At 44.2% G+C, this 25,917-nt stretch overlaps 1 protein-coding gene and 1 pseudogene across 7 annotated transcripts in view; both read left to right on the top strand.

Moving 5' to 3' along the window:
* Positions 1-450: 450 nt before the first annotated feature.
* The window catches only part of RBM47 (RNA binding motif protein 47), a 212,201-nt gene continuing 186,734 nt past the window's right edge, over positions 451-25,917 (top strand). For 4 of the 6 annotated variants that reach the window (XM_033214055.1, XM_033214058.1, XM_033214063.1 and 1 more), the window contains exons 1-2: positions 451-581; positions 739-897. The gene's annotated coding sequence lies outside the window, so the exon portion shown is untranslated. Of the gene's footprint in view, positions 582-738; positions 898-1,035; positions 1,239-1,460; positions 1,950-25,917 lie in introns of those variants that run through there. The other 2 variants (XM_033214057.1, XM_033214056.1) reach the window with 2 other exon arrangements.
* LOC117085307 lies at positions 7,609-8,985 on the top strand (annotated as a pseudogene). The gene has a single exon (XR_004437913.1). The product of XR_004437913.1 is annotated as a 60S ribosomal protein L4-like (transcript).

The following is a 25,917-nucleotide window of genomic DNA, read 5'->3' as shown; positions in this document are numbered from 1 at the left end:
CTTGTAACTTTTAAGTGAGATGAAATTCAGTTGGCTACCCTTTACAGGGACTTTATTTCCCATTGTATTCAAGACTGTCAACAATGAATGTAAACTGTTTGTAAAAATCCCATCGTTAGAATCTTCCAGAAACTGAGGCTGGGAGAGATTAAATATCTTGCTCATGGCCTCACAGCTAGTGAGTGGCAGTGCTGGGGCTCCAGCCCACGTCTAACTCTGACCACACGCCCCTTCTTCAGAAAAAAGCCATAATGTAATTAATAATAAGAATAACAACAATAACGGCAGCTAACACTATGTGCCAGGCACCGTTCTAAGCTCTTTGCATGTGTTAACTCAACCAGCAAAGAATCATTTTTAGAACATTCTTTCACTAAAGTAGCCCGGTATTTTTTTTTCCCCTCAGCTGAATGACACTGCAACCCGAAATCACAACTCTGTTTTAGGTTCCTGGTGGTGCCTGCTTCCTCTTCTCGTTTGTTTAGTCACAGAATTAGATTCCTGTTGGCCCATTCCGCGCCTACAAACAGGCTTAGCGCTCCACTGAAATGCGGGAGGCTCCTTAACGCTTGTATAAACAGGTAAGGCGAAGGGGGTGGGGCGCGGATTGCGGACATCTGGGTTTCTTGGGGATTGGGATGGGGTGGGGGTTCGAGCCAACTCCCCAGAGAGCAGGCAAGGTGAAGCGAGAGCTTGGCTGCTGTTTCTAAATGCAATGTTTTTTTGTTCCCTTTCTAGAAACCCTTCGTAACTCTAGGTCAGAGCGCATTAAAATGAGCCACTTCTGAACGAGCAGCGCCCAGGCCCCAGGCCCTGCTGCGAAGGCCCCGGCAAAGGTCAGGGCCCCGTCCGCGTGACGCTCCTGCCTGCGTGCGGCCAAGCCATGCTCGGCCCCAGGTAAGGACGCCCCGGGAGCTCTCCTAGGGCACGCGGGGGTCGCGGAGATCCCACCTCGTCCAGCCACTTCTTTATGGGGGGAAGAAGGGGAACGGGGCGGTTCCGATCGTCTTGAAATTCAACAGCAGGTTCCTAATTCCTCCAACGTGGTTCTGGCTGGGTTTCTCCAACAGCCCAAAGGGGGCCGAGCGTCTGACTGGGACAGATGCCCCCAGGTGGAGCAGGTGCCACTTCTGGGTGTCTGAAAGGCATGTGACTTTTGGGGCGGGGAGAGAAGTCCGTCTGGTCAAGTCCCCCAATCTCTGCCATCAAGGCCGATTTTCTTTGAACCTTCAGCAAAGGTATCTGCGCTCCTAAAAACAAGAGGAATGTGGCACTGGCCTTTAGCCAGGGGAGGCTCAGCGAGCAGGATAAAATTTCAGGGCAGATTTACGGGAAGTTGCCGGTGTTGGGAGTAAAAATCTGGTTTGGTGAGTTTAAGGGAAGGGAGTAGACGAGACACAACCTTGCTACTGTGAGGCGGATGGCCTCGGCAGGGGGCGGGCGGCGGGAGGAGAGAGGGAGGGAACCGGGAAGGGCCCGCAGACCAGACGCTGAGCGCTCCGGTGCGCAGCGCCCCACGCAGCCGGGACCCGGCGCCGCTCTGCGGGTGGAACCGCCGCGCGCTCCCGGCCTCCGGAGCTGAGCTCGAGAGAACTTCGCTGCCTTCGGGTCGCCGCTCCCGCTTTCCACTGTGGAATGTGCAGCTTGGGATAGAGAGAAACCAGGGTTTGGGGAGCGGTCCTCCTGGAGACTTTCTCTCTGCAGGTCTCCAAGGTTAAGCAATTCTGACCCACTGGAATTCCCAGAGCCTGGGAGTTAAGCCTAAAACGCTCTGTTGCTTTAAGCGGCGCGGTGGGGAGTCGCTGGACACTCCTTATTTTGGTTTTACATTAAAAAGAAGGCGGACGAGAAGATGTTGTAGGTGACTTCCTAGCTGTGTTAAGTTGCTTCTGGGCTGTGAATGGTGTTAATTTCTGAAGTGGGCGGCTCCAAAAACTTAACAAGGAAAGGTAAGGTGTTTTTTGGTGTTCCTTCTAACTATTGTCCCTTAATCTTACATTTGGGTCCCAATTTTGAAGTATATATTTTTTCTTTTTCTTCTCTTTTTAGCCCTTATCCCTCATGCTATCACTCACCTTCTGTCTCTTGGTATATGTAGTGGGAAATAAAGTGTTTATAAAAAGGTTTGAAAAGGGTCAGCTTCTGGGAAGGCAGATAATCATACAGTCAGCCCCATCGTGTTTCCTGTAGTGATATATCTTTTTCCATAAAAGAAACTGATTTTTTTTTCACTCTTGAAAATACATGATTGGACCGCCCAGAAGCACAGGTGACTTTAGACTCAGATTATTACAGTGAGATTGAGGAAGCGCCCTGGACAGGAGGCATCTCATTTAAGTGTTAAGCAAGGCAGAGGGGGGTCTTCCTGCAGTAATTTGCCTCTGCAAGTAACACTCGGTGGAAGTGTAGTTGTTTCAAATTAAAAATTCAACCTGTAGAAAAGGGTAGGGCTGACGAATTATGACATCTGACAAATTAGCAGTTGACCGGATATTTAAGAAATCAGATAAAATAAATGGAAGTGGAACTTTTCAAATAAATGACTCATTTTTTAATGAGGTAAAAGTTCAGCCACTCCTGGGTACTGTTCCAAGGCATAAGTGATAGGAAGATACCACCAAGGTACTTACAGGTCATTACCGATCTGAACTAAAAATCAAACGTTTTTTTTTTTTTTCCTGGTGGTATTTTAATGACTCACTGTTTTCTTTAGCAAGAATATAGATTTAAAAATGTATTCTTTCAAAGTTTTAAGGCAAGGTCATATAAATTTCTCAGAGGAGGGAAAGCAAAGGGTTGACAACCCAACATGAAGGGGTTGCCGGTTTTGAGCTCGAAAGGTTGGCAATTAGATCCAGAGCATTGGAGAATTGCAGGTGCCGATTCTAAAAGGTGAAAGGTGGTCAGCGGCATAACACACAACCTCTAGATAAACCAAAGTACTCAACCTAGAGGATAAGAAGAGATCACTTTGTGGGAGTTTGTGTTGCTATTCATTTAAACAACGATCTTTGTCAGATTGCTGACTTGAAGTCTTGGAGGGAACTAAAATCAACCCAGTCTGAAAGGAAAACAGAAGGCAAAAAAGAAAGGAAGAGATGGTTTGGGTTTTAATATTTTTTTCTGGTCTGCTTTACCCTTCATCTTGTTCTGATATACACACTGTTGGCCTCTTTGACTCAATTACTGCACACTGGAAGAATGGGATCTCAGACATTTCTCACGCACTTAGCTTCATGATTAACTTTCAGTATGTGTCAAATGAAGAAATAAGCCTAGCTCTGCCGTCCTTTACCTGGCTAGGTAGGCCATGCTTAAATTAATTAGATCAAGATATTCTGAATATCAATCAATTATTAAAGATTTATTATCTTCCTCTTGGTTTTTGCATTTACAGAAGTTTGTAGGATTGAGAATTCATCATCATCATTTTTTTGTACCAATCTCTGTATTTTTAATAGTCAACATGTTTATTTTTGATTCCCCCACTGTGCTGCTTTAAACTAAATTTTGAAAGAATTCTGCCCAAAGCAGTGGTGATACTGAGGATGAAATAAAGACAGAAAGCAAGGGAACTACATGCTTCTGGACACATGTTCTGTACACTTGCTCTAACCAGTGTTACAGACTACTCATATTTTTTTTCCTCACATGGTAAGAACATTCATATTAGACTATTTGGTTTACTGTTCTACCTAATGATTTTTTTAAAAGATTGGGTTAAAGTAGGCGAAATTATTTTCTTACAAAAGGATTTAATTTGCTTTTCAAATTCTGCTCTGAAGCTCAAGATTAAATCATGTCCCAAATGACTGAGCTTTCATTGCTATAGAAAAGCATTTGGCTATTTCAGTAAGTTTCCACCTCCACATCTTAAGTCTCCTGATTTATCAGAAAAGGTCAGGGGAGTGGATACAAGGATGAAGGTGGAAGATTTTCTTAAAATTGGACCCAGGCTCAAGGGAAACTGTGATTAGATTATCCCAGAAGATACATTATTCTGGGGAAAAATAACTTACTCTGAAGAGGGTTTAAGTTTGGGATTCATGAGACTTAGGAAAAAGGGTATGTTTAGAATGAAGGTAGAATTTGTGTGCCAAACTTTTATGAAGTTACAATGAAGACATTAAATGCAGCTTTAAGTGCTTGTCACAGTGATTCCAAGCTAAAGGTTATATTGCAGTGTTTCAGCTACTGGCCTGATTAGGAGATATATTTTCTTTCCCTCTTGGGAACAGTCTCTGTGTCTTAATGATGATGCTGATTTTAATATCATAAAAGGTGTGTGTTAGTCCCAACATTACTGCTCCAAGTAATGGCTTCAAAGAGCAACTGGATAAAGATTTTCAATAATAGCAATGCAGAGATGACTTGGGTTTTAAGATAGGAGGCCTTTGGAGCCTCCAGAGAATTGTCATAGAAGTGATCAGTAACTAATTGCTCAGTTGCCACCTCAAGTTGTTGTTTCCATCTTATGCAGGAGAGATTCAGGGAAATGGCACCCTGCCATTTTTTGTGTGTGGTCCTGAATCATCCTGTCAGTAAAACTCCTGAGATCGTCTGAGCTGGAGTTTTGATTGTTTCTGTTTCTTTCATAGTTGCTTCCCCATCTATTCTATCAGCATCTGTATCAGGGGAGAGGCATTGGGGAGGGCGATCTCCTCCCCTTGAAGTCAATGACCACCTTCTTTTAAGGATCTGGTATCTTTTGCTCTGAAAAAGGTGTGGGGGAGGAAAACTTTCATTTTCCAGTGAAAGTAGAAAGGGAGAGAGTGTCTAGAGGAATAAATGGCCAAGAAACAGGTAAGTTCTGAATGTGGTCCTAGTGTGGAATTTACCAGAAAGCTCACATGGAGATTACCAATGCCCTCAAAGGATTGCAGGGAAACTAGCAACTGTGGGAAGTGGAAGCTCCTCCTCCCTTTTGTAATTCAAATGTTCCTAGAGTGCTGCAATAGACACTAGTTTGAATGAATTCAAGATATCATCTCTTGGTACAACCAAAAGTAAACTGATTACAAAAGGCACAAACCCTTCAACCATACTCCCACTCTCTGCCTTTCCTCTACTTTCTGTGTGGTTTAAGGACACCTGAAAAAAAAAAAAAGAATTACAGCTCGGTTTAAGTAACTTACATATTTAATAGGAGAAGTCTTTTTTTGTCATTGTGAATCTTCCATTTTTGTCATCATAGAAACTTAGTTTATGTCAAAAATGATTTGTGGGTGTGTCTAGATGCATATGGTTTATGTGTTTGTAAAATAAAATACATAAATAAGCTGATCACATAGAAGTGATTGTGACTATAGTAGCTCTTTTGGTACACCCTATCAAAGCTTTTAGAGTGGAGTCATTTTAGAAGTCAAAAGCACAATCTCTGCTTTTCTGAAGGCCGTTTCAGGGAGATGACATCAAGAGAAAACAGAGTGCTAGTGTAACCCTGAAAACCCTTGGTGTTTTAGGAAAATATCAATGTTTTGGTCTCAGGAGATTTCTGGTTCTGAAAAATGTATGCTTTATTTATAGATTACAGTCAACTACATTAATCAAGAAAACAACATCCAGTCTCCCCAAATCATGATATTTGTCTTTGGGGATACTATATGTTTGTGGTTCTCATGAACATGGTGGCCCTGCACAGAGACCATAGTGGGTTCCTGGTGGGTATACGTTGAATGAAAGGGGAGTTGCTGACAGCTTTGGCCTCCTGACTGTGCCTTGCATCGATGAATTGTCAGTTTTGCCTTGAGTATCCACCAACTGGGGTGGAAGACAACCTGTTTCCAGATGCTATGGATAATCCACATGTGGGTGAACAAGAGTTAAGTACATGTACCAATGGGCAGTGGGTGAGTGTACAATGAATGCAGGGCATTGTGCAGCTGAAACAGGAACAGGATGCCTGTACCTGACCAAGGAAATGCCAGGGTATTAAAATTATAATAAAAAGTATCTACCTTTCAGAGTACCGAGACCTGGCTCTATCATGTTTGTAAAGCATTTCACATGCCCCAAGAAAAAGAAAAAGTATAGAAGTACAGAATGGACAAGGTTTTTTCAGATGTTATTTCTCTTAGATCAATTTAATTCCTATTCTGAAAATGTGTATTTGAACCTTGTAAGCACAGGTAAACCATTCATGTTTCAAAAACTAGGGTTCCACGTTGGTGAAGATAATAGCACCGTGACTATTGAAAAGATGGCTTAGGCTGGGCACGGTGGCTCATGTCTGTAATCTCAGCACTTTGGGAGGGCAAGGTGGGTGGATCACAAGGTCAGGAGTTCAACACCAGCCTGTCCAATAGGGTGAAACCCTGTCTCTATTGAAAATACAAAAATTAGCCAGGCATAGTGGCAGGTGCCTGTAGTCCCAGCTACTTGGGAGGCTGAGGCAGGAGAATTGCTTGAACCTGGGAGGCGGAGGTTGCAGTGAGCCGAGATTGAGCCACTGCACTCCAGCCTGGGCAACAAGAGCAAGACTCCATCTAAAAAAAAAAAAAAGAAAAAAGAAAAGGTGGCTTAAATAATATTTCTTTTTGTGTGTTGTCATTTAGTTTTAAAAATAATAACATGGTTCTCGGTACACCAAGCCCTTGCCAAGATTAGGCCCATCTTCCCAGTAGCCTTCTCAAGACAAAGTTGCCTTTGTGTAACTACAACTGGGAGGGTTTGGTGACACAGAAAACTCAATGGGGCACTGCAACTTTTTATTAACAGAAAATGCAATGGCCTAATGTTTTTGTGGTTTTCTGTTTTTGTTTTATGTTCTACCAGTTAATATCTATGATCTATTTCTCCATGAGGATGATCTTACTATTTTAGACTTGTCCAGGGAAGAGTGAGGTGGTTGTGGCTTAAGCTTAGAATTTAGTTAGATTGTAAAAGACTGCAGCATGCTGGCGTGGAGGAGAGCTCAGCTCTGTGGGCTAGTTTGTTATCAGGGTAATCAGCAAAGTTTGGTCACATGGAGAGAAAAAAAGGATTTAGCTAAAGATGCAGATTTTGGGGAAAGGATGGCTATTCATACTAAATTCACACTCCATAGCAGAGTGACTAGGAGCATAGACTGCCTTGATTCCAATCTTAGTTCTGCCACTTACATGTGACTTTAGGCAGGCTAACTAAAAAAGAAAACCTTGTAACTCAGTTTCCCCAACTGTAAAATGCCTACCTTACAGGGTTATTACAAGGATTAAATAAATTAATCTGGGCCAGGCTTGGTCACTCACATCTGTAATCCCAGCACTTTTGGAGACCAAGGTCTGTGGATCACTTGAGCCTAGGAGTTTGAGAACAACCTGGGCAACATGGCAAAACCCTATCTCTACAAAAAATACAAAAATTAGCCAGGCGTGGTGGTGCACGCCTGTAATCCCAGCTACCCAGGAGGTTGAGGTGGGAGGATCCCTTGAGACCGGGAGGTGGAGGTAACAGTGAGCCAAGATTGCGTCACTGCACTCCAGCCTGGGCGACAGAGCAAGACTCCATCTAAAAACAAACAAACAAACAAGCAAACAACTTTATACCTCTTTTTCTGCTATTTAATATCCTTTAAAAGGCTGAGAGGCTTTTCCTATGGCAGCAGCTGGGCTGAGAGGAGCGTGGCTGTCTCCTCTCTCGGCCATGGCGTGTGCTCACCTACTGATACCGGTGTACTCCGAAAAGGGGAGTCATCTGGCAAAAATGTCACTTTGCCTGCTGTATTCAAGGCTCCTATTCAACCAGATATTGTGAACTTTGTTCACACCGACTTGTGCAAAAACAACAGCCCTACACTGTCAGTGAATTAGCAGGTCATCAGACCAGTGCTGAGTCTTGGGGTACTGGCAGAGCTGTGGCTCAAATTCCCACAGTTCGAGGTGGTGGGACTCACCACTCTGGCCAGGGTGCTTTTGGAAACATGTGTCGTGGAGGCCAAATGTTTGCAGCAACCAAAACCTGGCGCTGCTGGCATCGTAGAGGGAACACACCCAAAAACGGTATGCTGTCTGTTCTGCTCTGGCTGCCTCAGCCCTGCCAGCACTGGTCATGTCTAAAGGTCATCGTGTTGAGGAAGTTCCTGAACTTCCTTTGGTAGTTGAAGATAAAGTTGAAGGCTACAAGAAGACCAAGGAAGCTGTTTTGCTTCGTAAGAAACTTAAAGCCTGGAATGATAGCAAAAAGGTCTATGCCTCTCAGGGAATGAGAGCTGGCAAAGGCAAAACGAGAAACTGTTGCCGTCTCCAGCACAGGGGGCCGTGCATCATCTATAATGAGGATAATGGTATCATCAAGGCCTTCAGAAACATCCCTGGAATTACTCTGCTTAATGTAAGCAAACTGAACATTTTGAAGCTTCCTCCTGGTGGGCATGTGGGACGTTTCTGCATTTGGACTGAAAGTACTTTCCGGAAGTTAGATGAATTGTATGGCACTTGGCGTAAAGCTGCTTCCCTCAAGAGTAACTACAATCTTCCCATGCACAAGATGATTAATACAGATCTTAGCAGAATCTTGAAAAGCCCAGAGATCCAAAGAGCCCTTGGAGCACCACGCAAGAAGATTCATCGCAGAGTCCTAAAGAAGAACCCACTGAAAAACCTGAGAATCATGTTGAAGCTAAACCCATATGCAAAGACCATGCGCCGGAACACCATTCTTCGCCAGGCCAGGAATCACAAGCTCTGGGTGGATAAGGCAGCTGCTGCAGCAGCAGCACGAGAAGCCAAATCAGATGAGAAGGTGGCAGTTGCGGGCAAGAAGCCTGTGGAAGGTAAGAAAGGAAAGAAGGCTGCTGTTGGTGTTAAGAAGCAGAAGAAGCCTCTGGTGGGAAAAAAGGCAGCAGCTACCAAGAAACCAGCCCCTGAAAAGAAGCCTGCAGAAGAGAAACCTACTCCAGAGGAAAAGAAACCTGCTGCATAAACTCTTAAATTTGATTATTCCATAAAGGTCAAATTATTTTGGACAGCTTCTTTTGAATAAAGACCTGATCATACAGGCAGTGAGGAGAAAAAAAAAAAAAAAAGTCTGAGAGTTGCCAATAAGCGATGATGAGGAGGGAAAAAGTGCATTTTTTCATAATTAGAAAAAACTTATTAGGTCATTATTAGAAGGAAAAAAGTACGTTTTCTCAAAATTAGGAGAGTGAAGAGCTGAGCGTGGTGGTTCATGCCTGTGGTCCCAGCTACTTGGGAGGCTGAAGCAGGAACATCGGTGGTTGACAGGAGCTCAAGGCTTTTAGTATGTTATGATTGCCCCTGTGACTAGCCACTGCACTCCAGCCTGGGTAACATAGTGAGACCTCACCTCTAAAAATTACGGAGAGTCAGCCAAGAAATCCAAGAGTGAAAGAGCAGTATCAGGTGAATATCAATGAGTCACAGCAGTGTGGCTTTTCTGGTGGGCTGACGGTGTACCCTTAGTTAAGGAAAAGATGAGGAAGAACAGGTGGCTGAAGAAGTATTGAAAGAATTGCCTCTAGTGAAATCCTATTTGCAGAGCAAAGAGAAATCCAATAACAAGTTAGCCCTTCCCATTTGGTGCAAACAGTAGTTTGGCTCAGGGACCTCCTTTGCTTTTTGCTCCACATTGTGGGCTCCAGGATCTACCTCAAGGTATTTGCCAATGAGTAAACAGAAACTGCCAGCTCATATGATACGGACAAGCCCAGTGTGAAACCTAGGAGTCACTTCTCTGGTGGGAACTGCAGGAGGCACACAGACCCTGAAATTAAATGGTAACACCCATGTTCTCATACACCCTAGTCATGTATAAAATGTCTTGCCCTTTCTCCATTGGCTAGAGCTAGTGTCAGAAGGGTGGATGCATCTGCAGAATCTGCTTATCTGCTCCCCTGCTTCCACCTTTGTCCTCACTGCTCTCCCCACAAACTCCTTTCTTGACCTAGTATCCAGAGTGACTTTTTTTTTTTTGAGATGGAGTCTCACTCTCACCCAGGCTGGAGTGCAGTGGCACGATCTCAGCTTACTGCAACCTCTGCCTTCCGGTCTCCAGTGATTCCCCTGCCTCAGCCTCCTGAGTAGCTAGGATTACAGATGTGCACCACCACGCCTGGCTAATTTGTGTGTTTTTAGTAGAGATGGAGTTTCACCATGTTGGCCAGGCTGGTCTCGAACTCCTGGCCTCAAGCGATCTGCCTACCTTGGCCTCCCAAAGTGCTGGGATTGCAGGCGTGAGCCACCGCACCTGGCCAGAGTGACTCTTTTAAAACAGAAGTCAAATCGTATCAGTCCCCTGCTGAAAACTTTCTAGAGCCTTTCTATCTCACTCAAAAGCCAGTGAGTGACTTTATTTCTAAGCCCCATCACCTCTTTAACCTCACCTGCTACCACACACATCCTTATTCCCTCTGCTTTAACCACACTCATTTTCTTGATGGGGTGTGCCGAGCACATTCATACCACAGGACCTTTGCACTGGCTGCCCCTGATGCCTGAACCATCATCCCCAGACATATCCATGCTTCACTCCTTCACCTCCTTCAAGTCTTTGCTCTGCCTCTTCCTGGTTAAAACAGCCATTCCTCCTTCCTACCCGCATCCTCCTTGTCGCTACCCTGCTCTTTCTCTGGTGTTTATCACTTTGTAGCATGCTATGTAATTGTATGACCTATTGTCTGTCTCTCCCTGACTCGAATGTCTACTTCATTCATTGATGTATCCAAAGCACATTAGAGGAGCGTCTGCCACAGAGTAGGTGCTCCATAAATATTTGTTGAATAAATGGATAAGACACACAGGCTTTTATACATTTTAAGCGTGACTGAAAGCATTTTACTCGAAATACAACCACGAACATACCTTTCTGAATGAGCATGGGTTTTCTCCCAGACCTCTCCTAGGAGGCTGCCATGTTTTCTGTGGTTTATTTTCTCTGCCACCACAAGTCCTTGATAGAGGCTGATGACTAAGTAACGTGCAAGGCAGGGCCACATGTGGGGATGTTGCAATCATTTCAGCACTTCCCGTTTCAGAGCTTCCCTGTTTCCAAATCAAAGCCTCCTCTTTGGCAATCTTTTTGTGATTTACATCTAAATGTATAGCCCTCTGTTGTGAACCTGTTTCGTGAATTGCATGCCCTACAGATACTTGACTGACTTATGTTACTATATTGTTTATCACCTTTTCTATTGTCATTTGATTATAATTAATGATTGTTCTGAGAGTAACTGTCAAGACAAATTGTCTTAAATACCTCTTTTCACCTTTGAGGTTTTCACAAGTGTCAATTGCTGCTACAGAATTCCATTTAGATTGTTCTTGGTTGTATAGCTCAATTAGGTATTTTTGTCTTGACCTGGCATGAAATGGAAGTGCTAGAGTCATTGTTTGAGTCTTTAATTTTTCCCCAGAACCTTTATACAAATACTTGATCTTGCCTTTTACCAAATGGCAAAACAATTCTCTGATCTGTCATGTTTGTTTGCTAGCCCTGGCTTCGTTCTCTCCTTTGGACAATTATCTAGGTTTGGCAAAGTTGCTTTTCTTGGCCTTGGGAGGCACAGTTCCCTCTCTGTGTTCATTTGCCTTGTTTAGATCCATAATTCACTGAAAAGGGCTTCCTCAGTTGCTGGTAGAATCCTGTGGCTACTAGGCTTGGGGACCCTAGAAACCATCTTGAAGGTAGTACGGACTCCAGGAAGGTTCTTTGCAGTAAAAAAAGGCAATAGTACATAAAGTCTGCTGAGAGTAGATGAAGAGCCTGGATGTAGTTATTAATGACTGTTGTCAATCATGGTTTGTGGCTGATTTAGAATTATTTGGATTTTTTTTTTCCTTCTAAATTGATTTGGAAGACATCATCACAATTTGTTGAGGAGTGCAAAAAATACACACACAAATTATATGGCTAATAAACAAAGAGCTAATGTTCAAAGTTCTTTCTGCACATCATCTTATTTCTTATCACATGTACTGAATGGGACATTAGAAATGAATGGGGGGCTAGGCACAGTGGCTCATGCCTGTAATCCCAGCACTTTGGGAGACCGAGGTGGGTGGATTGCTTGAGCCCAGGAGTTAAAAACCAGCCTGGGCAATTTGGTGAAACCCCTTCTCTATTAAAAAAATTTTTTTAAAAGAAAAGAAAAAATGAATAGCATATAAATGTTAAATTAGACTTGTCTTTGTTAATATACTATGTAGAGGCAGCTGGTGGTAATTATTTACCAAAATATAGAACCAGTAAATATGAATTAAATGACTTAAACTAGACACATTGAAAGGACTTATTTTCTTGCCTAAATATAGGACTTTTTCTTTTGAGACGGAGTCTTGCTCATATTGCCCAGGCTGGAGTACAGTGGCACAATCTCGGCTCACTGCAACCTCCGCCTCCCGGGTTCAAGCCATTCTCTTGCCTCAGCCTCCCGACTAGCTGGGATTACAGGCGCCCACCACCACACCTGGCTAATTTTTGTATTTTCAGTAGAGATGGGTTTCACCATGTTGGCCAGGCTGGTCTTGAACTCCCAACCTTGTGATCCACCTGCCTCGACTCCTAAAGTGCTAGGATTACAGGCGTGAGCCACTGTGCTCAGCCCAGAATTTTTTTTTTTTTTTTTTGAGATGGAGTCTCACCGTCACCCAGGTTGGAGTGCAATGGCACGATCTCAGATCACTGCAACCTCCGCCTCCCAGGTTCAAGTGATTCTCCTGCCTCAGCCTCCCCAGTAGCTGCAACTACTCGTGCCACCACACCTGGCTAATTTTTGTATTTTTAGTAGAGACGGGGTTTCACTGTGTTGGCCAGTCTGGTCTCAAACTCCTGACCTGGTGATCCGCCTGCCTCAGCCTCCCAAAGTGCTGAGATTACAGGTGTGAGCCACTGTACCCCGCCCAGAGTTTTTCTTTTCTTTTCTTTTCTTTTTTGACACTGAATCTCGCTCTGTCACCCAGGCTGGGGTGCAATGGCGTGATCTCAGCTCACTGCAACCTCTGCCTCTCAGGTTCAAGCAATTCTCCTGCCTCAGCCTTCTGAGTAGCTGGATTACAGGCATGCACCACCAGGCCTGGCAAATTTTTGTATTTTTGGTAGAGACGGGGTTTCACTGTGTTGGCCAGGCTGAACTCAAACTCCTGACCTCAAGTGATCCGCCGCCTCGGCCTCCCAAAATGTTGGGATTACAGGCGTGAGCCACCATGCTTGGCCTAGATACAGACTTAACTGCTGTTTGAGCAGCTGCTATGTGCTGGACACTGGATACTAAGTACTCAGTGGTGAATAAAGATTCTCCATCCTCTGGGACTTTCTTTGTGGGTTGGAGGTGAGATTTAGTGCTCTGAAGGAACCAGGAACCCGCAGGTACTACACAATAGTGGGTGGGAATCCCATAAGTGAGGTCATCAGAGAAGCCTCCTCCAGGGAGGTGGGGCTGAAGTTATTTGATGAGCAGGGAGATGTCCATCTTTGTTAGATGGAGTAGCGTTCATGAAGGTCCTAAGGCTGGGAACACTTGGCATGTTGAGGGACTTAAAGAAGGCCGACCTTGCAACAGTGCAAGGTGCCCAGCAAGGAGGAGATGGGCACAAGGTAGAGTTATGGGGATTACTGAGACTCAGAGCATGTGGGTCACTAAACATCACGGAAAAGAGTTTGCATTTTGTTAATCCAGGCCTAAGAGAAAGCGGTTAAAGACGGCTTCTTAAAAGATAACCCTGACCCAGGCTGGAGCGCAATGGTGTGATCATGACTCACTGCAGTCTTAAACTCTTGGGCTCCAGTGATCCTTCTGCCTCAGCCTCCCAAGTAGCTGCGACTACAGGCACGTGATCACACTAAGCTAATTCTTTGATTTTTTTGTAGAGACAGGGTCTCACTATTTTACCCAGGCTGGTCTTGAATTTCTGGGCTCAGGCAATGCATCCATCTTGGCCTCCCAGAATGTTGATATTACAGGTGTGAGCCACTGTGCCTGACCAGGAGTTGATTTTGGGAGTGGCATTGATGGTGGGGAGAGCCAGTGGCCTGCATGGGATTTCTTCTGTGTATCTACCTGCCTCTTTTATGACCTGAGTCTGAGGCTGGCAGTGGCCAGCAGAAATTGCAAGATGTGGTGATGGCCTGGAGGGAGGACTGAGGATGAGGGGTTCTGATCTGTGTTGCTGGCTGTGATGGCAGAGACTGGGGGAGAACAAGTTTGAGGCAGGTAGAGGAGATCAGGAGCTCAATTTTGGGTGTGTTTACTGAGATTCAAACATTCCAAGGAGATGCTGGAAGTTTCCCTTTTTTTTTTTTTTTTTTTGAGACGGAGTCTCGCTCTATTGCCTAGGCTGGAGTGCAGTGGCTCAATCTCGGCTCACTGCAGCCTCTACCTCCTAGGTTCAAGCAATTTTCCTGCCTCAGCCTCCCGAGTAGCTGGGATTACAGGCACGTGCCACCATGCCTGGCTAATTTTTGTATTTTCATAGAGACGGGGTTTCACCATGTTGGTCAGGCTAGTCTCGAACTCCTGACCTCGTGCTCTGCCCACCTCAGCCTCCCAAAGTGCTGGGATTACAGGCGTGAGCCACTACGCCCGGCTGGAAGTTTCCCCTCTTATATCCAGTGCCTCTAGCAAAAGCAGGAGACACCTCTAGTGCCTATCATTCATTTTTAGAAAAAGCATTATTTTATTTTATTTTTAGAGACAAGGTGCCACTCTGTCACCAGACTGGAGTGCAGTGGCATGATCATAGCTCACTGTAACATCTCGGGCTCAAGCGATCAATCTTCCTGCCTCAGCCTCCTGGGTAACTGGGACTACAGGCACATCACCTTGCCTGGCTGCCTAGCATTTTTTCTTTTTTCTTTTCTTTTTTTTTGAGGGTCTTGCTCTGTCGCCTAGGCTGGAGTGCGGTGGCACAATCGTGGCGCTTAGCAGCCTCGACCTCCCTGGGCTCAGGTGATCCTCCCACCTCAGCCTCACAAGTAGCTGGGATTACAGGTGCGCATCACCATGCTTGGCTAATTTTTTGTATTTTTTGTAGAGACAGGGTTTCACAATGTAGCCCAGGGTGGTCTCGAACTCCTGGGCTCAAGCAATCGGCTTGCCTCAGCCTCCCAGAGTGCTGGGATTACGGGTGTTAACCACCATGTCTGGCCCTTCACATTCTTTTAGACAACTATTTTGTATGTCAGTGTTTCTCTTTATGTCCACATTGGCAAATATAAAGTATGTGATCTTTACTTACATACCACAAATGACAAAATAATGCTAATTGAGTATCTAGGGTATATAGGAAACTGTAATGGGGAAATGGGGTTGGGGACAAACATTGAAAAAAAGACCTAAGTATAGTTTCAGTCATCAAACTTATAATTCAAATTAATCATATATATTTACTAAAATTTTAACATTTATATTATATATTTAATATGCAATCACATTAATATAAATATATTTAAAGTACATGTATATATTTATATATAATTAACACGAAATATATTTAATATATTTAGCATGTATATGTACTTAATTTATAATATTAAATGCCATATTTATTTATTTACTTATTTTGAGGCAGAGTCTCACTCTGTCACCACGCTGGAGTGCAGTGGCGTGATCTTGACTCACTGCAACCTCTGCCTTCAGGGTTCAAGTGATTCTCCTGCCTCAGCCTCCTGAGCACCTGGGACTACAGGCATACACCACCATGCCCAGCTAATTTTTTTGTATTTTTAGTAGAGAGGGGGTTTCACCATGTTGGACAGGATGGTCTCGATCTCCTGACCTTGTGATCAGCCTGCCTCGGCCTCCTAAAGTGTTGGGATTACAAGCATGAGCCACTGTGGCTGGCCTTAAATGCCATATATATTTAATAGTGAAAACAAAAATTTGTGTGAATATTCATCCCACATAACAAGTAAGAGAAAGATAAAGGAAAGTGTGAGATGAGGCCGGGCACGGTGGCTCACATCTGTAATCCTAGCACTTTGGGAGGCCGAGGCGGGTGGATCACTTGAGGTCAGGAGTTCGAGACCAGCCTGGCCAACATAGTGAAACCCTGTCTCTACTAAAAATACAAAAATTAGCCCACCGTGGTGGTGGGTGCCTGTAATCACAGCTACCTGGGAGGCTGAGGCAGGAGAATCGCTTGAACCTGGGAGGCAGAGGTGGCAGTGAGCTGAGATCACGCCACTGCACTCCAGCCTGGGCGATGGAGCGAGACTCTGTCTCAAAAAAAAGGAAATATAAGATGAAACAGTGGATTTCCTTGTGAGTTATAATCACTGAGAGACATGCAAATTCATACTGTAAATATTGACACTATAAAAATGGATCCATTAGAACACATAAATGTATTTCTTGTCTGTTTCTTATGTAACTTTTGTAAGCTTTGTAAAAAGGGTCTGCTGTGTTTCTTCTGCATATTATGTAGGTGGAAATTAGAAAGCTGATACAGGCACGTTTTAAACCACATAATGAAAGGCTGATTTGTATCTCTAGCAAACTGAGTTTTTGAGTTTCTAGTACCTAAAGCGAGCCGGGATATGAGGGTGAGCACCACACAGGGCTTTTGGAGCTTATAGTGGTGGAAGCTTTATCCGTTTGTTTTTAGCACCACACTGCAACCTCCCAAGCAGAGATTATTCTAAAAAAAGATTGCGCATATACTTGCAAACTCGTAGGAATAAAATGGTCTCAAGCAATGACCAAAGAAGAGATGTTTTAAAAAGTCATAAAGCATTAGAATTGGATGGAGTTAGAAGAGGCTATGATGGATAATGTTTTGCAACCACGGCTATAGAAAGTGTCAGTGGCTGTAGCATTTTATTCTCCAATGTCATGTCAACACCAGTGGAACCCATGAGGTGTAATTGTTTTTATTATTGCTTAATTGAGCCACAGATGGTGTGGTTATTTGTTTTGCCTAAGATGGTTCAGTTTCCAAAAGGATATGAAGCGCCTGAAGTTTTCACAATTAATTAGTTAATTAATTTTGAGACAGACTCTCACTCTTTTTTTGCCCAGGCTGGAGTGCAGTGGTGTGGTCTCAGCTCACTGCAATCTCTGTCTCCTGGGTTCAAGTGATTTTCATGCCTCAGCCTCCCAAGTAGCTGGGATTACAGGCTTACACTATTATGCCCAGCTAATTTTTGTATTTTTAGTAGAGATGGGGTTTCACCATGTTAGCCAGGCTGGTCTTGAACTCCTGACCTCAGGTGATCCACCTGCTTTGGCCTCCCAAAGTGCTGGAATTATAGGTGTGAGCCACCATATCTGGCTAAATTCTGTTTTTAATAAGAAAGCAGCTTTGATGAGGAGTTGTATAAGGTGCACCTGAAAAAGTCATGTAGCGAAAGAGGCTTTGTGTGGATAATGATTTTTTTTTTTTTTTTTTTGAGTTAGGGTCTCACTCTGTCATCCAGGCTGGAGTGCAGTAGAGTGATCTCAGCTCATTGCAGCCTTGACCTCCTGGGTTCAAGAGATTCTCCCACCTCGGCCTCCTAAGTAGCTGGGACCACAGGCGCATGCCACCATGCCTGCCTAATTTATTTTGTATATTTTGTAGAGACAAGGTTTCACCATGTTGCCCAGGCTGGTCTTGAACTCTTTTTTTTTTTTGAGACGGAGTCTTGCTCTGTCGCCCGGGCTGGAGTACAGTGGCCTGATCTCAGCTCACTGCAAGCTCCGCCTCCCGGGTTTACGCCATTCTCCTGCCTCAGCCTCCCAAGTAGCTGGGACTACAGGCGCCCGCCACCTCACCCGGCTAGTTTTTTGTATTTTTAGTAGAGACGGGGTTTCACCGTGTTAGCCAGGATGGTCTCGATCTCCTGACCTCGTGATCCGCCCGTCTCGGCCTCCCAAAGTGCTGGGATTACAGGCTTGAGCCACCGCGCCCGGCTAGGTCTTGAACTCTTGAGCTCAAGTGAGCCACCATGCCCACCCAGCCATGACTAACATTTATTGAGCACCCACTGTATGCCATGCATGGTTTCTTATTTTTTTTTTTTTTGAGACAGGGTTTTGCTCTATTGCCCAGACTGGAGTGCAGTGGTATGATCATAGCTCACTGCAGCCTCAACCTCCTGAGTTCAAGTGATCCTCTTGCCTCAGCTTCCCAAAGTGTTGGGATTACAAGTGTGAGTCACTGTACCTGGCCATGATTTTATTTAACCAACAAAACCATCCGTGAGAAGTAGGTTTTACAATTATCCTCATTTGACAGATGTAGAAATGAGGCACTATCTAGTGAGTTGCCCAAGGTAAATGGTGGTCAGAATTGAGACTCGTGTGTGTGTGTGTGACAGGGTCCTTTTCACCATGTTGCCCAGGCTGGAGTGCAGTGGTGTGATCAAGACTCACTGCAGCCTTGACCTTCTAGGCTCAAGTGGTATTTCCATCTTTGCCTTCTAAGTAGCTGGTACTGCAAGTGTGTGCCACCATACTCAGCTAATTTTTTTTTTTTTTTTTTTGATAGAGATGGGGGTCTCATTCTTTTGCCCAGGTTTGTCTCAAACTTCTGGGCTCAAGCGATCCTACCCCCTTGGCCTCTCAGAGTGTTGGAATTACAGGTGTGAGCCACTGCACCTTGCCAAGACTCTTGTAAAGCTTCCCAAAGGAGATCAGGTTTGGAATAACCAGGTCTTTGGACCAGGACCCAGTCTTCTACAAGGTCTGTTCTTGGCTTGTATCACCTCAGACAATTGACCCTGGCCTTAGCCCTTGTCCTCACTGCCTTTCCCTTCCTTTCTTTTAAAATTAGATAGAAGGGGGTGGGGGGAGATTTTGGACTAGGCTTTGATTTATGTTTTACACAGCTGCATTTTCTCTAATTCTTTTTACTTTCATGGTTCAAATCACTAAACGGCTGCTGGTTCATTGGATGTCTGAAGGGATTGGAGTGAAGTGGATGGGGGATGGTCACTTGGCTTTAAGTTACAGGAAGGAAATAATTCTAGGTTAGATGGCTTGTTCCGAATCTTACAAAGTTCTTACAGATTTGATTCTTAACTCTCAGATCCCTTCTGAGATAGTGAATACTGCTAGTGTATAGGATGGTTCCAGACTGGTGGTTCTAGATTTTGTCTTCCAAGGAACATTTGGTAATGTCTGGAGATGTTTTTGGTTGTCACGATGTGGGAGGCAGTAGTGGGGGTGGGGCTTGGGAGCTTCTGGCATCTAGTAGGTAAAGGCCAGGGGTACTGCTAGATATCCTACAGTGCCCAGGGGAGCCACTCACAACAAAGAATTATCCAGCCCAAAGTGTCCATAGGGCTAAGGCTGAGAAACCCCATTCTAGAGTGTTTTCCACAGTCACTACTGTTCTTTTTTCTTTCTTTTTTTTAAAAATGGGATCTCACTATGTTGCCCAGGCTGGTCAAGCAATCCTCCTGCCTTGGCCTCTGAAAGTGCTGGGATTACAAGCATAAGTCACCATACCTGGCCTGTTACTACTGTCTTACACACCATGAACGATATTCCTTTCTTTAGTTTTTTATCACCAATGAGTTAAACTCATCTCTCTTCTGATGATTCAGGGTCCAAGAAGGTATTAGGGGAGAGGGTAGTGAGAAGTTGAACTGAACTCTGTTCTTAGGAATGTTAAGTGTTTTAACAGCAGCCTGCTAGAAAAGTCCTCATTTCATAGTTTATTTTTCCCTTTGTCATGGAATTCAGCCACTTCACTGTTTCCTTCTCAGATTCTAAGAATTTTTCTTTTGAGGCTACTAATGTCATTAGAATATCCCCAGAGTTTTGGTATGCTTTTTTTTTTTTTTTTTTTTTGAGATGAAGTCTTGCTCTGTCGCCCAGGCTGGAGTGCAGTGGCCAGATCTCAGCTCACTGCAAGCTCCGCCCCCCGGGTTTACGCCATTCTCCTGCCTCAGCCTCCCGAGTAGCTGGGACTACAGGCGCCCACCACCTTGCCCGGCTAGTTTTTTTTTTGTATTTTTTAGTAGAGATGGAGTTTCACTGTGTTAGCCAGGATGGTCTCGATCACCTGACCTTGCGATCCGCCCGTCTCGGCCTCCCAAAGTGCTGGGATTTTTTTTTTTTCCTTGAAGGACTTCTTGATATTTATATATTTCAGACAAAGCTGAACTTTGAGAAAGTTGTTAGTAGAATCTTTTCAGACCTAAAGATGCCTTAAGTTTAAAGGTTTAGGTTTGGTTAAAATGAAGTTGTCCTATATTTTATTAAGACTGTATCTTGACTTCATTTAAAGCAAAAACAAACAAAAATCATTGTACAGTGCTTTCAGCTTCATGGAGACTTATATTAAATGAACACATGCCAGTGTATAGCTGGACTGTCAGCAGCTTTGGGAAAACAGCAAACATTCAAGGATGGCTAGAAATAAGTCCGTGTACCAGGCTGACATTTTCCTTTGAAGAAACCTTTTAGTCAGTATTTGATGTCCTGTAGATTTGGGGAAGGAAGATAAATAAATGTGTTTGCAGTTGTTCTTGGCTGAGAGAAGCTGAGTTTACTTAAGTTTCCATAAGAAATTAATTACAACCAAAGGAAATGAAACAAAAACCTAGGGAATGGAGATCATAGATGAAGATCCCTCTGCAAATTGAGATGGGTTCTAGGTTTGACTTCTTTGTAGTGGAAATAAAATGCAGCTGAATGAGCTCTGATTTTTGCTGAATACAAGATACCTTCAGATTTAATAAGTGGGAAAATGATGTGTACTGAGAAGCTTGGAAATTCTCTGATGACCTTTTATGTTATTTTAGGTCATTTAAGGTCACAAAAGTCCTACAAATGCCCTGTTGGATCAGATTAAAGAACTGCCCATCCTAGTTTCTGCTTCTGGCAGATATCAGAGAATATATTTTTGACAAAGTCATTCATAGAATTTCTAGCTGTACTTCTTTTTTTTTTGAGACAGAGTCTTGTTCTCTTGCCCAGGCTGGAGTGCAAGTGCAGTGGTGCGATCTCAGTTCACTGCAACCTCCCCCTTCTGGGTTCAAGCTATTCTCCTGCCTCAGTCTCCCAAGTAGCTGGGATTACAAGCATGTGCCACCACACCTAGCTAATTTGTTTGTGTTTTTAATAGAGGCTGTTCTTGAACTCCTGACCTCAAGTGATCTGCCTGCGTCGGCCTTCCAAAGTGCTGGGATTATAGGCATGAGCCACAGCACCTGGCCATCTAGCTATACTTCTTGAATATCAGTTAGATACGGACCCTAGATACCATTATTTCTCCACATCCACATGTTGTAGATCTATGATCAGGATCCAATTCATTCAGATTCCCCAGGACTTCTTGTTAAAGCAGTACTTACTTTTCTTCCCTCCAAAGCTCACTTTCAGACTTCTATAGGTAGCCCATTTACCTTCATTCCAACTCTCTTGACCCTTCTTTCTTTTAACATTTGAATTCTATTCCATCTCTGTCTTAATCCTTCTGTTCTGAAGAGGCCTGAGTCTTGCATGGAAGGCCAAGACTCAATGCTTGATTATTTTAGTACACCTCTCATGTATCTTATTGGAGATACATTATATATATATATATAAAATCAATGATATCTTGGATAAGATGTCCCAGTTAATCTCAGGTGCTCTTTGGTTTTGCCCAAGTCTTGAATCGTGATTTCAAGTTTGCTTCCAAAACTTATTTTGACGATTCTGTGTGGGGGTTTTTTTTTTTTTTTTGAGACAGAGTTTGGCTATTGTTGCCCAAGTTGGAGTGCAGTGGCACGATCTCGACTCACCGCAACCTCCACCTTCTGAGTTCAAGCAATTCTTCTGCCTCAGCCTCCTGGTAGCTGGGATTTCAGGCATGGCCACCATGCCTGGCTAATTTTTTTTGTATTTTTAGTGGAGACAGGGTTTCTCCATGTTGGTCCGGGTTAGCCTCGAACTACTGACCTCAGGTGATCCGCCTGCCTCGGCCTCGCAAAGTGCTGGGATTACAGGCGTGAGCCACTGTGCCCGGCCTATGTGGGTTTTTTTGTTGCTGTTGTTGTTGTTGTTTTCTTTTGGGTAGCAACAACTCCAACCATTTATTCATTGAGTGGATACAGGTTCTGTATCAGGCATTGGAGATACAAAATGCATCAAAAGTATTCTGGGTTGTTGAGAAGCTCACAGACTAAATGAGACACGTAAGCAAAAATAAAATACTCTTTTGTGCTTTCTAGAATAGAGATATTCATTTATCCATCCACTGATTCATTGAAAACCATTTATTTTGTGCCTACATTTACCCAGAGAGACTGAAGCATTAAAAATGAGTGCCATGAAATTTTCTAGATGCTATGATAGGAATCAGTAGCATTGGTTTAACCTGAGGAGGCATAGCAGGGAATGAGGGAAATGTTTAGGGAACTCCTCATAAAGATAAGACTTTTAACATACTTACGTAGTGTATTACTCTCTTTTCATGCTGCTGATAAAGACATACCCGAGACTGGGAAGAAAAAGAGGTTTATTTGGACTTAACAGTTCCCCATGGCTGGGGAGGTCTCATAATCATGGGGGTAGGTGAAAGGCACTTCTTATGTGGCGGCAGCAAGAGAGAATGAGGAAGAAGTGAAAGCAGAAACCCCTCATGAACCCATCAGATCTCGTGACACTTATTCACTATCACAACAATAGCCTGGAAAAGACTGGTCCCCATGATTCAATTACCTCCCCCTGGGTTCCTCCCACACCGCATGGGAATTCTGGGAGAGACAATTCAGGTTGAGATTTGAATGAGAATACAGCCAAACCATGTCACATAGCATGTTGTGTGTTTGGTCCTGTTTTAAACACTTTACGAAGATGAATTCATTGAATCTGCGTAAGAAAACTATGAAGTACCTACAATTATGATCCCCATACACAGAAGACCAAGGCACAGAAAGGTTAGATAACTTGCCTAGGGTTATGTAGCTAGTAAGGGCAGAACTGGGAGTTGAACCCAGGTCATTTGGCTCTAGAATTAGAGATGATTCTTGAATGAGGTTTTTTTTTTTTTTTGAGACAGAGTTTCACTCTTGGCACCCAGGCTAGAGTGCGGTGGCGTGATCTCAGCTCACTGTCACTGCAATCTCCGCCTCCCGGTTCAAGCGATTCTCCTGCCTCAGCCTCCCGCGTAGCTGGGATTACAGGCGTGCGGCACCACACCCGGCTAATTTTGTATTTTTTGTAGAGACGGGTTTTCTCCATGTTGGTCAGGCTGGTCTCGAACTCCCAACCTCAGGTGATCTGCCCTCCTCGGCCTCCCAAAGTGCTGGGATTACAGGTGTGAGCCACTACGCCTGGCTTGAATGAGTCTTAAATGAGATCCAGAGATATGAAAAGCAGGTAGTTAGTTGCCATTTGGGGAGGGATTCTGGAACCTAGAGAGAGATGAGTCTGAAGAGGCAAGAAGAAACCAGAGAGCAAGGACTTTATCTCATGGGCAAAGCATATAATTTATAGAAAGCAGAGACAAGTGGAAGCTAAAAAAGAAGAAAAAAGTCACGGCTGGGTGCAGTGGCTCACGCCTGTAATCCCAGCACTTTGGGAGGCTGAGGTGGGCAGATCACTTGAGGTCAGGAGTTCGAGACCAGCCTGGTCAACATGGTGAAACCCCGTCTCTGCTAAAAATACAAAAATTAGCCAGGCATGGTGACGGGTGCCTGTAATCCCAGTTACTCTAGAGGCTGAGGCATAAGAATCACTTGAACCTGGGAGGCGGAGGTTGCAGTGAGCCGAGATTATGGCACTGCACTCCAACCTGGGTCATAGAGCGAGTCTTAGTCTCAAAAAAACCAATAAAAATAAAAATAAAAATTAGCAGGCTGGGCTTGGTGGCTCACACCTGTAATCCCAGCACTTTGGGAGGCCGAGCTGGGTGAATCACTTACAGTCAGGAGTTTAAGACCAGCCTGGTCAACATGGCTAAACCCCATTTTTACTGAAAATACAAAAAATTAGCTGGGCGTGGTGGTGGGTGCCTATAATCCCAGCTGCTCGGGAGGCTGAGGCAGGAGAATCACTTGAACCCTGGGAGGCGGAGGTTGCAGTAAGCTGAGATCATGCCACTGCACTCCAGCCTGAGTGACAAGAGTGAAATTCTATCTAATAAATAAATAAATAAATAAATAAGTAAGTAAGTAAGTAAGTAAGTAAGTAAATGAAAGAAGAGGTATGGAGACATAGCCAAACACTGCAGAGAGCTCACATGTTTCGTGTCATCTTGTTTTTCCAAATCAGCAATGACAGCAGGATGAGTGGGTCATCTCTAAGGAACGTACATATAAGATTTAACTTCATTCATTGGTTCTGTGTTTGTGGGATTTCTGCTATTTACATTTACTTCACAACATGTGCTCACCCAGAGTGTGCCTTTCATGCCAGGATTTTAGAATTGTACTTGCCTTATTAACACCAATATTATCACAGTCAAAATGGTTATTGCTGCAGCAATCTGTAAGTTCAGGATTTGCATGTTTGTCCAGCATCATCAAGCCTAGTTGACAGGAGAGAAAAGGAGATCCAAGTCTAAGCTTGTTTCACTCTCACTGACAAAAGAAAGGGCTTTTGATTGCTATTTCGTACTTGGTCTTAATACTCAATAGTGGCCGGGCGCGGTGGCTCAAGCCTGTAATCCCAGCACTTTGGGAGGCCGAGACGGGCGGATCACGAGGTCAGGAGATCGAGACCATCCTGGCTAATACGGTGAAACCCCGTCTCTACTAAAAAATACAAAAAACTAGCCGGGCGACGAGGCGGGCGCCTGTAGTCCCAGCTACTCGGGAGGCTGAGGCAGGAGAATGGCGTGAACCCGGGAGGCGGAGCTTGCAGTGAGCTGAGAGCCGGCCACTGCACTCCAGCCTGGGTGGCAGAGCAAGACTCCGTCTCAAAAAAAAAAAAAAAAAAATACTCAATAGTGGATTGGGCCCTGTGCAGAGGCAGTTGTTTCGTTGCTACCAGGTTGATAATCTAGAGCCTGCACATTATGGAAAATAAATTAATCTCCAAGTCTGCCTTCTGCTCAGATGGTAATGCTCTGCTTATTATATCAGTGAGCATTTACTGGAGTGCCTGCTGGGTACCTATTGGTCGCTCTGCTAAGTTCTGGGGAGTTATAGGTGAACAGGACACTCTTCCTGCCCTCAGCTGCTCACACTCATGTGGGGACAACTCACTTGTGTCCAACTCCCTGTACTATAACATGGCATGTGATATTGAACAGGGAGCCCACAGGAGGGGCAGCTAGGGAAGAGGGGTGATCTTTTAGCTAGATTTTTTTTTTCTGACATATAATTAATATACTGTGAAATTCACCATTTTAAAGTAGAAAATTCACCTTTTTTTTGGAGACAGAGTTTCGCTCTGTTGCCCAGGCTGGCGTGCAGTGGTGTGAGCTTGGCTCACTACAACCTCCACTTCCCTGGTTCAAGCAATTCTCCTGCCTCAGCCTCCCAAGTAACTGGGACTATAGGGGCATGCTGCCATGCCTGGCCAATTTTTTGTATTTTAGTAGAGATGGGGTTTCACCATGTTACCCAGGCTGGTCTTCAACTCCTGAACGCAGGCAATTTGCCTGCCTTGACCTCCCAAAGTGCTAGGATTATAGGTGTGAGCCACCACTCCTGGCTGAAAATTCACCATTTTAAAGTAGAAAATGCAGTGGTTTTTAGTAATTCACAAAGTTGTGTAACCATCACCATTATCTATTCCACAATATTTTCTTTACTTTTTCTTATTTTAATTTGAGACATGGTCTCACTCTGTGGTCCAGGCTAGAGTGCAGTGATGTGACCACAGCTCACTGCAGCCCTGACCTCCCAGGCTCAAGCAATCCTCCCACTGCAGCCTCCTGAATAGCTAGGATTAGAGGCGTGTGCCGCTGCACCTGGATAATTTTTAAACTTTTTGTAGAGATGGAGTCCCACTGTGTTGTGCAGGCTGGTCTCAAACTCCTGGGCTCAAGTGATCCTCCTGCCACAGCCTCTTAAAGTGCTGGGATTACAGGCGTGAATCACCATGCTCCGTCCTATTCCAGAATA

This window comes from Trachypithecus francoisi, unplaced genomic scaffold, assembly GCF_009764315.1.
Source record: "Trachypithecus francoisi isolate TF-2019V2 unplaced genomic scaffold, Tfra_2.0 Lachesis_group1, whole genome shotgun sequence".
Lineage (NCBI taxonomy): Eukaryota > Metazoa > Chordata > Mammalia > Primates > Cercopithecidae > Trachypithecus > Trachypithecus francoisi.
Note: the sequence above shows the minus strand (reverse complement) of the source record. Positions and strands in the feature narration are given on the sequence as shown.